Below are 404 nucleotides of genomic sequence, written 5' to 3' on the forward strand. Positions count from 1 at the left end.
TTCATGAGACCAGAACCTTGATAAGCATTCCTCTCAATAAGAAGACCTATGAACTAAAAGACAAATTATATGCCCCTACACACATACCCGGAGCCCTGGGGGCAAAGTGGTTACGAGCTCAGGCTGCTAACTAAAAGGCTGGCAGTTCAAATCCACCAGCCACTGCTTGGAAACCCTATGGGGCAATTCTACTCTGTCCTATAGGGTCGCTATGAGTTGGAATTGAGTGAACTGCAGATAACAACAAAACACATACCCAACATACCACGGTGGAATAGGTATTGGATAACTGCTATAGATGATCTTGTTCAAGAAAAGGGGTAAATGGCAGGCACACAGCAGAATCTGGTCCATAACAACTCTGAAACCCAGTGTACGCGTGTTGCCAGTTGCTGGATTAGAGC

The 404-nt window shown here is 45.5% G+C and overlaps 1 protein-coding gene across 2 annotated transcripts in view; it reads right to left on the minus strand.

Annotated features, from left to right (window-relative positions):
- TPD52 (tumor protein D52) overlaps nucleotides 1–404 on the minus strand; it is a 242260-nt gene that overhangs the window by 45402 nt on the left and 196454 nt on the right. The window lies entirely within an intron of this gene.

This window comes from Loxodonta africana, chromosome 14, assembly GCF_030014295.1.
Source record: "Loxodonta africana isolate mLoxAfr1 chromosome 14, mLoxAfr1.hap2, whole genome shotgun sequence".
Taxonomy (NCBI): domain Eukaryota; kingdom Metazoa; phylum Chordata; class Mammalia; order Proboscidea; family Elephantidae; genus Loxodonta; species Loxodonta africana.